The sequence below is a fragment of the Gossypium arboreum genome, chromosome 1, assembly GCF_025698485.1.
Source record: "Gossypium arboreum isolate Shixiya-1 chromosome 1, ASM2569848v2, whole genome shotgun sequence".
NCBI classification, from domain to species: domain Eukaryota; kingdom Viridiplantae; phylum Streptophyta; class Magnoliopsida; order Malvales; family Malvaceae; genus Gossypium; species Gossypium arboreum.
Window position 1 is genome coordinate 25,318,449 of NC_069070.1, and position 16,233 is coordinate 25,334,681.

Sequence of the window (16,233 nt, forward strand, 5' to 3'; positions counted from 1 at the left end):
TGTTGCTCCAATGTTGCAAGGTATGGTAAAACATCCAGGATCCTTCAGCTTTGGAGGTAGTTTGTCTTGAAGATATGTGCTGCATTTTTTCGTCAGAACTACTATCTCAAATTCTCCAAGTCTTCGTTTTTTGGACAAGACATCCTTCATGAATTTGACATAGTTCGGCATTTGTTCAAGTGCTTCAACCGACGGGATGTTGATGTGAAGTTGCTTGAGTATGTCTAAGAATTTCTTGAATTGAATTTCCTGTTTCTACTTTTGAAGTCTTTGAGGGTAAGGTGGTGGAGGTTTCTTTACTGAAACTGGTTTATTCGTTTTCTGTGGCAATTCTGCATCTAACGGAGTTGTTAGTTGATTAGAATTAGCTGGTTCTAGAATTGTCTTGTTAGGTTTTGCAAATTCTGGTTCTTGTGAAACTAGAATTTCAACACTCAGTTGAACTTCCTCTGAGTCTTAAGCATCAGCTAGCTCTTTTTCAGCTTTGATATGTTGGGCTCTACTGTCTTTCCACTCCTCAATGTTAATGCTTTACAATGTTCCTTTCCCAATTTTCTTGGATTCTCCGTATCACTAGGTAAAGCACCTTGTGGTCGGTTCCTGAGTTCAGTAGCAAGCTGGCCCACTTGATTCTCCAAATTCCTTAGAGTGGCATCATTTTTCGCCATGTATGCCTTTAATAAATTCTCTAAACTATTGGATGATTCAGACTGAGCTGGTGTCTGAGCTTGTTGGGAAAAACTAAGCCACTGAGTCTGTCCAGGTTGAGCGTAGTTGTTACTAGTTCCAACCCCTTGGTTACTCTAGGAAAAATTTGGGTGGTTTCGCCACGTTGGGTTATAGAAGTTGGATTGCAGTTCTTGCCTTCAACGATTTTGGTTCTGGTTACCCATGTAATATACGGATTTGGGGTTCGATGGATATTCTTTGAACAAATGTTCTTCCCCATAATAAACACAAGATATACTCTCAAATTGGTGAGATGGTTGGGCTACAAAACTGTTAGACCCATTAGTGGTAAGGTTCTTAAGCATTGAAGAGATTGAAGATACCTGAGATGCAAGTGAAGTGAGAGCGTCCACTTCATGTATTCCAGTGACTCATCTTCCTAACGTGGCTCGATTGGTTGACCATTGATAATTGTTACTGGCGATCCTCTTAATGATTTTGTAAGTCTCATTATAAGACTTAGAAAGGAGGGCACCATTAGCAGAAGCGTCAACTACCATCCTCGTGTGAGCATTGAGACCATTATAAAATGTCTCAATTTAGATGCAATGTGGGATTCCATGGTGAGGGCATTTCTGTAATAGTTCTTTGTATTGTTCTCATACCTCATACAAGGACTCATCATCCATTTGTTGGAAGGCAGTGATCTCGTTCCTCAACTTAGCGTTCTTGCTTGGTGGGAAATACTTCATGAGGAATATTTTGGCTAACTCTTGCCATGTAGAAATTGAGTTTGGTGGCAATGAATTCAACCAGGCTCAAGCTCTGTCCCTTAGTGAGTACGAGAACAGCTTCAATCGTAATGCATCTTCGGAACTCCAGCTAATTTGAAAGAATCGCTCACCTCCATGAATAATTGTAAGTGAAGATGAGGATCTTCAGTAGGCATTCCATTGAATTGGCCCACAGTCTGAAGCATCTGGAACATTACTGGCTTCAGCTCGAATTGTTGCGCCTCGATTTTGGGTCTCCTAATACCAAGATCAAGATCGTTAAATACTGGCACAACATATTGTCTTAAGGCTCTATCCCTATCGTCAGTAATAAGGATAGGATTTTGAGCAAGGTTTGCTCCATTTCTTTTATTCATATTCTCGAAATTCATTCCTTCAGTCCTTTTCTGGTTCGCTTGTCTTCTTCACTATCGAAAGGTTCGTTCTATCTCAAGGTCTGCAAGAAGTAAGTCAATAATCTGGTCAATACTCATAAACACCTGAAATTATCAAAGAAAAATTAATTAAGTTAAAAATTAAACAGAAAAATAAACCAAAATGTAAAACTAACAAATTCACAAATAATGACTTTTTTTTAAAACAGTCCCTGGCAACGGCGCCAAAAACTTAGAACAACGAAAAAATGTGCAAGTGTACACAATTGCAACAAGTAATAAAGTGACAAGTAAATGACGAGTTATTGTACCCATAGGGACTGTAAAAGGAATTAATTATGAAATTAATTGTAAAACACTTTGGTGAGGTAAAAATAATTTGGTTTTAAAAGATAATCAAAAACTATTTAAAAAACTAAGTAAATAATTAAAACTAAAACAAAGGAGTTCTAATGCACGATTTCAAATAAGATTTAATCAAGGTAACATACTTGTAACACCCCGTACCCGAGACCGTCGCCGAAGTTGGACACGAGGGGTTAACGGGCTTAATCCATTTACTTACACAGTCCACTTTTTAAAAATTTCCAGGCAGTTGGCTAACTGCGTCACTGTCACCTTAAAAATCATATCTTAAGTTCCACAACTCGAAAATCAGTTTTGTGATTTTTCCCTGAAACTAGACTCATATATGCATCTACAAATTTTTTTCTAGAATTTTCGGTCTGGCCAATTAGTACATTTTATTAGTTAAAGTCTCCCCTGTTACAGGGTTCGACTACACTGACCTTCCTGCAATGCGACTTAGATAACTCCTTGTACAGGGCTTCAATGCTTATGCCGCTTGCTTATAAGGAAACTAGACTCAAAAATGATTCTGTACATATATGGCATGACTTCTAATTATCTCTGGTTAATTTATAATGAATTTATAAAGTCGGAACAGGGAATCCAGAAACCGTTCTGGCCCTGTCTCACAAAAACTTAAATATCTCTTAACATACTGTTCATACGATCATTTTGTTACTCTCCTATGAAAATAGACTCGTCAAACTATCTAGTCTATTCTATACATGCCATAAGATATTCCAAAACGTAGCAGTACCAAACAGTGGATAGTGATAGTGTGACTAGTTGCTGACGATCCCCGAGCCTGTAGCTTCCAAATGAGATCTATAAAACAGAGGAAACAAAGTAAACGGAGTAAGCATTACAATGCTTAGTAAGTTTTAAGCAATGTCAACAGATAACAACCAAATTATAACATAGTTGTTCGTATTTTTATTTCACTCTTCCTTCGGGCATACCATACCCTTTTCCGAATATGCACGTCTCATCATATGTAATAGGCAGATAAATTCTCGCTTGATGGTGACCTCTTATGATCATAGGTACATTACATATTTTTACCTGACTTCCCACATTGACCAAATGCACAATAATCATAGAACAGTCTTATTGCTTTACTCACATGTGCATCACATAACGACCTTGTGATTTAGTCTAAATCAAACTTAAATATAATCTCAAATACATACCTAACCAACTTAACGCATTGAACGTATTTATTACTAATTGTCACTGTGGAGTCGCATAATCTTACTCTTTACTTGAATCTTCAGCAAAACCTTTAGTTCGGGGCTTACACGGACAAAATCTCCAGACGTAGTCATCGGGTCATTAGAGCTCGGATATAGTACGAGCACGAAGCCTACGGTCATTAATCAGTGATAATATTCTCGCATAAAGCCTGCAGGGTTTTAACCTGGATATAGTACTGACACAAATGCCCTTCGGGACTTATCACATTTATACACTTTCACATCCATCACGTTGGCCACTCGGCCCTATCACATATATACACTTTCACATTCATCACATTGGCCATTAGGCCTTATCACACATATACGCTTTCACATTCATCACATCGGCCATTAGGCCTTATTACATATATATACACTTTCACATTCATCACATCGGCCATTAGGCCTTATCTCATATTTATACACATTCACATTCATCGCGTAGAATCTTAAATCAAAATATAAATTTTCATGTATTCACATCACAATTATTCAAATATACTTCAAATACCACATATACTATCATGTACAGACTTGGTCTTGGCCGAATCTACATCAATCATTTTCCAATGAATAATTCAATTTCACGCCATACTATCATTTCATATTCGAATACTCATAAACTTACAATCTCACAAATTTTAATATCAAAGGTCCATCCAACACTCATATATCATTTTACAATATCACGAATTAGAATTCAAGTATGGGTTTAATCAATAGCTTATGAGCACTAAAACAAGTTTTATCCATGTTTACAACAAAATCACATATTCGCTACGAGCTGTTTTCCTGAGAAATGGTCACTAAATTATTTATAACTGGAGCTACAAGGCTCCAAATCACTTGCCGTTAATTTTCCCTGAATATATACTCGTATATATTCCAGCCATAAATTTTTTAGAATTTTAGGTTTGGCCAATCAATACCAGATTTTTCTTAAAATTTCCCCTGTTTCACTGTTATACTAACCTGACCAGTCTTCACTACGAATCAAAATTCTCATTGTACAGAATTCGAAGTATGTTCTATTTGATTTCATTTGAAACTAGACTCATTAAGGAGTCTAAGCATATAATTTTTTTCTTGTAACCATTTTTGTACAAATTATAGTGATTTTCTTAAAACAGAACAGGGGATTTCGGAGTCATTCCGACACTGTCTCACAAAACTTTAAATATACCTTTATAGGAAATTCCTTTGCTTACACAGTTTCTTTTATAAGACACTAGACTCAATAAGCTTCATTTTTATATTTTATTCAACTTCTAACTCGCCTTCTACAATTTTTGGTGTATTTTCAAAGTTACAATACTGCAGTAACTCAAATCTGTCAAGACTAGTTCGGCACTTAAACTATATAAATTCATCCTTCTCGCTACTAAGTTTATATAATCTTTAAGCATACTAAAGTAAAGTTCAAACACTTAAGAACTTACCTCGGATACTGTTGAACAATTACAAAACGGCTATTCAATTATATTCGCCTTCCCGCTATACAAGATTGATTCCTTGAGCTCGTGAACTAAATCAACCAATTTAACAACTCAATTTACATTCGACAATGTCATCACATACATAACAAAATTAGATTCATTTCTTAAACCATCCACGGCAAATCACCTTCCTAGAACCTTAATTTACTTTAAGCTAAACCACTTCATGGTATACATATACACATTCGGCTAATATAAAATAAGGTTAGCACTTAGCCGAAATAATTTCTTTAACATTTTAAATTTCATTCGGTCTAATCTCCATATCAACTACTAATTCACAATAAGAATCAATCCAAAATCAGCTACTATAATATATATCTAAATGCAATGTAGCTACTTAGTTGATTATCAATTATCACTTAATTCACATATTAACACATAACATCTCACATTAGCAATTCATTTGTATTATTCGAATACGAGCTCAACATGCAACCTCATCCCTTTAGTTTTCCATTCAATAATCGAACACAAAGAGCACATGTCTAACTCACTATCCAATCTTGATTTCTAACACAAATACTCTCCCTTAACCGAATGTCCATAACCAATTTACAAAACATTTTCACTTCAAACTAAAATAATACCTTATAATCAACTTATAATCGGCAATTACAATCTAATCATCTCTAATTTCTAACACCTTAACCACATTTTCATATAATTATAAAAAAATTTCCCGAATTCATTAAAGAATTTCCGATTTCACACCCCCCCTTTTTTTTATCAAAATAAGAATTCAAGCTAAAATCACTAAAATCTCTAAGCTCACAAATCAACTTGCATTATAAATCATCAACCACAAAGTCCTCACGCCAAGACAACCATGGCCAAATGAGCTATCCCAACAATTTATAAAATTCAAACCATAGGCTAATTAAAATACTAGATAACCACTTAAAAGTATATGAATTTCCCAAAAAATAAAATCAAACATACCTTCTTAAAGCATTTGTAAGTGCCGATTGTTCATGAATTCTCTTCTTCTTTTTACTAAGTGAATTCGGCAAGTGGGAAAGAAAGACCCCTCCCTTTGTTTTTATCACCCATTTCTTTTAATATAAGTTCACATTTCATATTATTTATTCATTATTTCCTTTTTGTAATATAAATTATTAACATATAATAGATATAATATGGTTTAACCCATAACATGGCCGGCCACCATCATGAAAAATGGGGACTTTGACATGCAAGTCCCCATATTTAATCCCGCAACAATTTGGCCATTTAAAATTAACCAACACATTTTCAATGTTTCTCACATAAGCCCTTTTGATCAAATTCGCATTCAATCGACAAAATCGAGTATCAAAATTCACACACAAATTGTAACATAATATAGACATGAAATTTAATAATCAATTATTTGTGTGACTCGGTTTTGTGGTCTCGAAACCACTTCCCGACTAGGGTCAAATTAGGGATGTCACAACTCTCCCCTCTTCAGGGATTTTCGTCCCTGAAAATCTTACTAGCGACTAGGTTAGGATAACGTCCTCTTATTGCATTATGTCCATATAAACATTAATTCATCGATAGCAATTGTAATTCATTACCGATTCCACATCGACCCATAAAATCATCCTCTTACCTTAAAACACATACATAACATCAACTCACATATTCATAACCCACACGTTCGTTCATATATATATAAGCCGTAACATGGCCAAAAGTATACATGTTCTTAAACATCCCAATGATTATCTTTTATACTTTATCACATCTCAATATTCAACTCAACTCATATCCAAAAGAAAAATCAACTTCCACATACCTGAACATTTAGCTCATTTAGCACATTCAATCATAGTTAACGTTACCCGTATATAGTCGATTAGGCATAAAGCTTAATATATTACACTGGCATAAGATTTATTCTAGCGCATAACTCGTATATCCAAAATTTTTTTTTTGTATCCACTTATAACAAAATTACAGCCGAGACAATAATCAATCATTAATTTATATCTATTAATCCCCAATTCAAACTCAAATACCGAATATCAGTATCTAATTAAAATTCAACATCTAACTTCAATTTAACTTCCCAACATTAGTCAACTTAAGGTGCGTCGTACTTGTCTGAGTAAGTCGTTTACTTAAAGCCATAGTCCAACTATGTTCTTACATGTTATCACATATCAAGTCGGTGCCACGTCCTAGACATGGTCTTACACAACATCTCAAATCAATGCCTTCGTCCCAGACGAGGTCTTACATGAGTCTCATTTCACACACTTAGTGCTCTGTTGAAGAACTACGCACACACAAGGCCTCAATTCGATCTCGCACACATAGTGCTCGGTTAACGGAATTTGCACACACAGTGCCTCTAATCATTCGCACACGTAATGCCCATATTCATTCGTTATTACCCATTGAAATGACTTAACCAAGTCTATAAAACATCATATACATACACTTTAAACTTTGCTCAAATTACCAGCACGAAGCCTACTAGGCACGAAGGCCCGAATACATGTCACCAGTATGATTGCTCTTCGGGACCTAGCCCGGATATAACACCAGCACGAATGCTCTTCGGGGTTTAGCACGGATATATCACTAGCACGAATGCTCATCGAGACTTAGCCCGGATACATCACTAGCACGAATGCTCTTCGAGGTTTAGCCGGATATATCACTAGCACGAATGCTCATCGAGACTTAGCCCGGATACATCACTAGCACGAATGCTCTTCGGGGTTTAGCCCGGATACATCACTAGCACGAATGCTCTTCGGGACTTAGCCCGGATACATCACTCTCAATTCTCATGGTCATATACACATATAGCAATACACATTAGTATATCATTTACATCACTTGAATACAAACACAACATGCTTATCGACCATTCAACTTCCAGTTCCATAGCCACATACAAAAATCACATTTATAGTCATAACACTCTTTCAAAATTGCATCACTTATACCCTTATAATTTAATCCAAATCAAAATTCAAACACGAGTACATGACACGTACCTGATTAACTTAATAATTTAAGCATATCCAAGTGAAGTTATATCACAAATTCTCATAGTTGGAAGCTTGCTACAGCTCGGTCGGGATCAAAATTAATTACAATACAACAAACACATTTTAATAGTCAAAATCATCACACTATCATTTTATCACTTTATGGCATGTATAAATAGACTCACGCGTGCTACGTTAGTCTTAGAATCGACTAAACCGTAGCTCTGATACCAATAAAATTGTAACACCCCGTACCCGAGACCGTCACCGGAGTTGGACACGAGGGGTTAACGGGCTTAATCCATTTACTTACACAGTCCACTTTTTAAAAATTTCCAGGCAGTTGGCTAACTGCGTCACTGTCACCTTAAAAATCATATCTTGAGTTCCACAACTCGAAAATCAGTTTCGTGATTTTTCCCTGAAACTAGACTCATATATGCATCTACAAATTTTTTTCTAGAATTTTCAGTCCGGCGAATTAGTACAGTTTATTAGTTAAAGTCTCCCCTGTTACAGGGTTCGACTACACTAACCTTCCTGCAATGCGACTTAGATAACTCCTTGTACAGGGCTTCAATTCTTATACCGCTTGCTTCTAAGGAAGCTAGACTCAAAAAGGATTCTGTACATATATGGCATGACTTCTAATTATCTCTGGTTAATTTATAATGAATTTACAAATTCGGAACAGGGAATCCAGTAACCGTTCTGGCCCTGTCTCACAAAAACTTAAATATCTCTTAACATACTGTTCATACGATCATTTTGTTACTCTCCTATGAAAATAGACTCGTCAAGGTTCGTTTACATAATTTATTCACTATTTAATTCCATTCCTACTATTTTTAGTGATTTTTCACATCCACGTCACTGTAGCTGTCAGCATCTGTCTTTAAGGTACGCTTTACCTATTTCATAGTTTCCATGATTCAACTAGCCCTTAAACATAAATAGCACAAAATATGATCATGATTAACCATCCCAATGGCTAATCGTTTCCAAACATTTCCATACTTCTTAATGAACAACATACAATGATTATAATACCATGCCCAAAGTATACTTAAGCCATTTTCGCATGGCTATCCAAACTTACACAAAACCGAAAGGTACATGACCTACAACAAAAGGGTAGTCCTATACATTAACCAAAATATCCTCTCACTACTAGTCTATTCTATACATGCCATAAGATATTCCAAAACGTAGCAGTACCAAACAGTGGATAGTGATAGTGTGACTAGTTGCTGACGATCCCCGAGCCTGTAGCTTCCAAATGAGATCTATAAAACAGAGGAAACAAAGTAAATGGAGTAAGCATTACAATGCTTAGTAAGTTTTAAGCAATGTCAACAGATAACAACCAAATTATAACATAGTTGTTCGTATTTTTATTTCACTCTTCCTTCGGGCATACCATACCCTTTTCCTAATATGCACGTCTCATCATATGTAATAGGCGATAAATTCTCGCTTGATGGTGACCTCTTATGATCATAGGTACATTACATATTTTACGACTTCCCACATTGACCAAATGCACAATAATCATAGAACAGTCTTATTGCTTTACTCACATGTGCATCACATAACGACCTTGTGATTTAGTCTAAATCAAACTTAAATATAATCTCAAATACATACCGACCAACTTAACGCATTGAACGATTTATTACTAATTGTCACCGTGGAGTCGCATAATCTTACGCTTTACTTGAATCTTCAGCAAAACCTTTAGTTCGGGCTTACCGGACAAAATCTCCACACGTAGTCATCGGGTCATTAGAGCTCGGATATAGTACGAGCACGAAGCCTCTGGTCATTAATCGATGATAATATTCTCGCATAAAGCTGCGGGGTTTTAACTCGGATATAATCGACACAAATGCCCTTCGGGACTTATCACATTTATACACTTTCACATTCATCACGTTGGCCACTCGCCCTATCACATATATACACTTTCACATTCATCACATTGGCCATTAGGCCTTATCACACATATACGCTTTCACATTCATCACATCGGCCATTAGGCCTTATTACATATATATACACTTTCACATTCATCACATCTACCATTAGGCCTTATCTCATATTTATACACATTCACATTCATCGCGTAGAATCTTAAATCAAAATATAAATTTTCATGTATTCACATCACAATTATTCAAATATACTTCACATACCACATATACTATCATGTACAGACTTGGTCTTGGCCGAATCTACATCAATCATTTTCCAATGAATAATTCAATTTCACGCCATACTATCATTTCATATTCGAATACTCATAAACTTACAATCTCACAAATTTTAATATCAAAGGTCCATCCAACACTCATATATCATTTTACAATATCACGAATTAGAATTCAAGTATGGGTTTAATCAATAGCTTATGAGCAGCTAAAACAAGTTTTATCCATGTTTACAACAAAATCACATATTCGCTACGAGCTGTTTTCCTGAGAAATGGTCACTAAATTATTTATAACCGGAGCTACAAGGCTCCAAATCACTTGCCGTTAATTTTCCCTGAATATAGACTCGTATATATTCCAGCCATAAATTTTTTAGAATTTTAGGTTTGGCCAATCAATACCAGATTTTTCTTAAAATTTCCCCTCTTTCACTGTTTGACTAACCTGACCAGTCTTCACTACGAGTCAAAATTCTCATTGTACAGAATTCGAAGTATGTTCTATTTGATTTCATTTGAAACTAGACTCATTAAGCAGTCTAAGCATATAAATTTTTTCTTGTAACCATTTTTGTACAAATTATAGTGATTTTCTTAAAACAGAACAGGGGATTTCGGAGTCATTCCGACACTGTCTCACAAAACTTTAAATATACCTTTATAGGAAATTCCTTTGCTTACACAGTTTCTTTTATAAGACACTAGACTCAATAAGCTTCATTTTCATATTTTATTCAACTTCTAACTCGCCTTCTACATTTTTTGGTGTATTTTCAAAGTTACAATACTGCAGTAACTCAAATCTGTCAAGACTAGTTCGGCACTTAAACTATATAAATTCATCCTTCTCGCTACTAAGTTTATATAATCTTTAAGCACACTAAAGTAAAGTTCAAACACTTAAGAACTTACCTCGGATACTGTTGAACAATTATAAAACGGCTATTCAATTATATTCGCCTTCCCGCTATACAAGATTGATTCCTTGAGCTCGTGAACTAAATCAACCAATTTAACAACTCAATTTACATTCGGCAATGTCATCACATACATAACAAAATTAGATTCATTTCTTAAACCATCCACGGCAAATCACCTTCCAAGAACCTTAATTTACTTTAAGCTAAACCACTTCATGGTATACATATACACATTCGCTAATATAAAACAAGGTTAGCACTTAGCGAAATAATTTCTTTAACATTTTAAATTTCATTCGGTCTAATCTCCATATCAACTACTAATTCACAATAAGAATCAAATCCAAAATCAGCTACTATAATATATATCTAAATGCAATGTAGCTACTTAGTTGATTATCAATTATCACTTAATTCACATATTAACACATAACATCTCACATTAGCAATTCATTTGTATTATTCGAATACGAGCTCAACATGCAACCTCATCCCTTTAGATTTCCATTCAATAATCGAACACAAAGATCACATGTCTAACTCACTATCCAATCTTGATTTCTAACACAAATACTCTCCCTTAACCGAATGTCCATAACCAATTTACAAAACATTTTCACTTCAAACTAAAATAATACCTTATAATCAACTTATAATCAGCAATTACAATCTAATCATCTCTAATTTCTAACACCTTATCCACATTTTCATATAATTATAAAAAAAATTCCCGAATTCATGAATGAATTTCCGATTTCACACCCCCCCTTTTTTTTATCAAAATAAGAATTCAAGCTAAAATCACTAAAATCTCTAAGCTCACAAATCAACTTGCATTATAAATCATCAACCACAAAGTCCTCACGCCAAGACAACCATGGCCAAATGAGCTATCCCAACAATTTATAAAATTCAAACCATAGGCTAATTAAAATACTAGATAACCACTTAAAAGTATATGAATTTCCCAAAAAAATAAAAATCAAACATACCTTCTTAAAGCATTTGTAAGTGCCGATTGTTCATGAATTCTCTTCTTCTTTTTACTAAGTGAATTCGCAAGTGGGAAAGAAAGACCCTCCTTTGTTTTTATCACCCATTTCTTTTAATATAAGTTCACATTTCATATTATTTATTCATTATTTCCTTTTGTAATATAAATTATTAACATATAATAGATATAATATGGTTTAACCCATAACATGGCCGCCACCATCATGAAAAATGGGGACTTTGACATGCAAGTCCCCATATTTAATCCTCGCAACAATTTGGCCATTTAAAAATTAACCAACACATTTTCAATGTTTCTCACATAAGCCCTTTTTGATCAAATTCGCATTCAATCGACAAAATCAGAGTATCAAAAATTCACACACAAATTGTAACATAATATAGACATGAAATTTAATAATCAATTATTTGTGTGACTCGGTTTTGTGGTCTCGAAACCACTTCCCGACTAGGGTCAAATTAGGGATGTCACAACTCTCCCCTCTTCAGGGATTTTCGTCCCTGAAAATCTTACTAGCGACTAGGTTAGGATAACGTCCTCTTATTGCATTATGTCCATATAAACATTAATTCATCGATAGCAATTGTAATTCATTACCGATTCCACATCGACCCATAAAATCATCCTCTTACCTTAAAACACATACATAACATCAACTCACATATTCATAACCCACATGTTCGTTCATATATATATATAAGCCGTAACATGGCCAAAAGTATACATGTTCTTAAACATCCCAATGAATATCTTTTATACTTTATCACATCTCAATATTCAACTCAACTCATATCCAAAAGAAAAATCAACTTCCACATACCTGAACATTTAGCTCATTTAGCACATTCAATCATAGTTAACGTTACCCGTATATAGTCGATTAGGCATAAAGCTTAATATATTACACTGGCATAAGATTTATTCTAGCGCATAACTCGTATATCCAAAATTTTTTTTTTTTTTTGTATCCACTTATAACAAAATTACAGCCGAGACAATAATCAATCATTAATTTATATCTATTAATCCCCAATTCAAACTCAAATACCGAATATCAGTATCTAATTAAAATTCAACATCTAACTTCAATTTAACTTCCCAACATTAGTCAACTTAAGGTGCGTCGTACTTGTCTGAGTAAGTCGTTTACTTAAAGCCATAGTCCAACTATGTTCTTACATGTTATCACATATCAAGTCGGTGCCACGTCCTAGACATGGTCTTACACAACATCTCAAATCAATGCCTTCGTCCCAGACGAGGTCTTACATGAGTCTCATTTCACACACTTAGTGCTCTGTTGAAGAACTCGCACACACAGTGCCTCAATTACTGATCTCGCACACATAGTGCTCGGTTAACGGAATTTGCACACACAGTGCCTCTAATCATTCGCACACGTAATGCCCATATTCATTCGTTATTACCCATTGAAATGACTTAACCAAGTCTATAAAACATCATATACATACACTTTAAACTTTGCTTAAATTACCGGCACAAAGCCTACTAGGCACGAAGGCCCGAATACACGTCACCAGCATGATTGCTCTTCGGGACCTAGCCCGGATATAACACCAGCACGAATGCTCTTCGGGGTTTAGCACGGATATATCACTAGCACGAATGCTCATCGAGACTTAGCCCGGATACATCACTAGCACGAATGCTCTTCGGGGTTTAGCCCGGATATATCACTAGCACGAATGCTCATCGAGACCTAGCCCGGATACATCACTAGCACGAATGCTCTTCGGGGTTTAGCCCGGATACATCACTAGCACGAATGCTCTTCGGGACTTAGCCCGGATACATCACTCTCAATTCTCATGGTCATATACACATATAGCAATACACATTAGTATATCATGTAACACCCCAAACCCGGCCTGGATGTTATGACCGGATCTGATGCGCCACATTGATGCGTTCAAAACACTTAGTTTGGAAAAGCTGAGTTGGTGTTGTAAAAGACACTTTTAAAAGTAAGTTAAAGTGAATGGAAGCTGCGCACCAGGTAGGAAACTAGGAAGAAGATGAGGTGAGTCCGTCGGACTGCTTAAGTACCAAGCTCTCTCTTCGGATCCAATCCTAGACATGCACACCGCCATTGCCACACTCTAACATCTCGTATAATTTTGAGAAAACCATTTGATTATGACCAGCTTAAGAAAATGATTAAGGTTGCAAATCGTTTGCTTAAAATATTTATTTTCTTGGGAAAACATTTACTTTATGGAAACTTTATGCGTCATCGTGATCTTTTAAAAACAAGTAGATTTTATAAAACGAACCCTAGTCCTAGCCAGTTTAATAATCCACAAAATATAAGTAATTAAAAAGAGCGACCTTATTACAACTTTAAGCATAATAAAATAATCCAAAATAAATGCTAAACTTATTTAAAATCGGCAATCAATCTTCATGGCCACTCTGAATCCCTTGACTCCAAGTCCACCAATTCTAGGGCTCACCGCAAGGATGGAAGAGGAAGGGGTGAGTTTGGGAAAACTCGGTGTATACTGAAACCCATCCAAAGCCCAATTCAGCTCAAGCCCATTGGGCTGAGTCCTATTCAGATAACGATTACGAGGGTCAAGCCCTTTTCGAATCACAGAGCAAGGCCTTAGCCCTTTTTACATAACAATGTGGCCCATAGGCCCGGTTCGATAATATGAGTAACAACGGTAATAATGAATGCAAGCCCATCAGGGAGACTACTCAACCCACCAACCGCTACATCGCCTGCACCAACCCTACACACCATGTGGGAATATCTCAACCCACCCACCCTACACACACACAGTTGCAAAGAACGCACTCAAATTCAATCGATTGAGGCAAAGCCTCTAGTGCGTGGATGAACCACTTTCAGATTTCCTCCATTAATACCCCAATCCCATGCAACAGATATTAATAAATGCATATCATGCAAAATACAGTAGTAATCAATCAAGCGATTCAGCCAATTTAAAACCCTAGGGTATATCGATAATTATGCTCTTTAGGGTAATTTGGTAATTTTGCTCTTTAGGGTAATTTCGTGATCTACGCTAACGCACAAGCTAATTCATAATTTTATCGGTTTTATGCAATTTGATTCCACCATCTACCTAACAGCTAATTTTCCCATCTCTTACCCATATTGGTCCGTAAGCCCATTGGGCGGTTTTGGCCCATCGAGCCCTTTTTCCGAAATACGCTAAAACGTCACGCGGAACGTGCTTACCACCTTGCGGTGCCAGATCTAACAATTACTCTATGACTTGAGAGCATTCGCATACCCACATGACCATGAAATGCCGAATTTCGGCATTTCGACTTTTGCCGAATTGAACTAAAGAAGGGTGTTCGGTACACACCTGATTTGCGACGGCGCTCTCGAGATCCCTTCCGATATCCTACAGTTGATTAGCACAGTTCTTATTTACAGACCATAATCACTAAACCCCAAACTTACTCATCCATGCTCAAACCATATCCCTAAAAGCCTTTGAAACCTTACCTTCTTTGCCAAAAACGGTAGCTAGCTCCGAATCCGATTGCTCCAACAACCCACGCTTTTAATCCAACACTTAAGAAGACACTAATCATTGACAGAAAACGTCAGTTAAAAACCTTTAGAGCCACATGCCCAATTCGACAGCCTCTCTATATTTTAGGGACTTCGGCTTTTCTTAACTTTGCAAAATAAGAACAGATCTGAGATGATACGTACTTACCCCTTACCCCCACTTGATTTCGATGCAATCTAGTGTATATTTATCTATCAAACGACGGTAGAACTCGATTCCCCAAAGTCTTGTAGTTTCGGCTACAAGCCCCAAATCTATGGTTTTTCGGCTTTTGTGTGATGAAGAAGATGATAGTGTGGGGCTACAACCTTGAAGTAGAATTGTGGTCAGGAATCTAGGATTAAGAAAAGATAATTGTAAATTAATAAAAGCAAAAGAACATAGGAGAACACGGCTTTGAAGAAATCGGCAAGCAAGTGATCACGAGATTTCACTTTTATGGATTCGCAAAAGTATTGATGAATAGCAGGTATGATGAATAGTTTTGAAGAAGAAAAAATAGAAGAAGAGGAATAGGGAGGTGGTAGTTTTGGCTAGAGAGGAAAAGAGAGAAAAGAACAATCCTAAGGTGTAAGCGAAGAAAACGGCACCAACAATACCCTAAG

At 36.0% G+C, this 16,233-nt stretch overlaps 1 non-coding gene across 1 annotated transcript; it reads left to right on the plus strand.

The window, feature by feature from the left end:
- The first annotated feature begins 1,284 nt into the window (after positions 1-1,284).
- Positions 1,285-1,391, plus strand: LOC128282033 (small nucleolar RNA R71). Its single transcript, XR_008272332.1, has one exon. It is a non-coding gene; the product is annotated as a small nucleolar RNA R71 (small nucleolar RNA).
- Positions 1,392-16,233: the final 14,842 nt, after the last annotated feature.